This window comes from Solanum tuberosum, unplaced genomic scaffold (assembly GCF_000226075.1).
Source record: "Solanum tuberosum cultivar DM 1-3 516 R44 unplaced genomic scaffold, SolTub_3.0 scf00115, whole genome shotgun sequence".
Taxonomy (NCBI): Eukaryota; Viridiplantae; Streptophyta; class Magnoliopsida; order Solanales; family Solanaceae; genus Solanum; species Solanum tuberosum.
The window spans coordinates 899,232-899,569 of NW_006239044.1; positions in this window are offsets into that span (position 1 = coordinate 899,232).

Below are 338 nucleotides of genomic sequence, written 5' to 3' on the forward strand. Positions count from 1 at the left end.
TATATATATATATATATATATCTTTTGCAGTCCTTTCATTTTGTTATTTATTATTCAGCTATATTACATACTCGTACATTCAATGTACTGATGACCTGCATTTTTTAATGATGCAGATACAAGTTCTTAGGATCCTGAACAAGAGTCTGTTGAGATTACTTCATCCGCTCGTCAGCTTTCGAGTGAGGTTTCCTTGCTTCCGGAGGACTCCAGGTTTATGAGTTGTTAGTAGTAGCTCTTTTGAGAAGTCGTGGGTCTTGTCCCAACACTCACCTTTGTATAATAGAGGCTTCATAGATAGAAAGTTTTGGAGAGTCTTTTAGTTGCAGATATTTTAT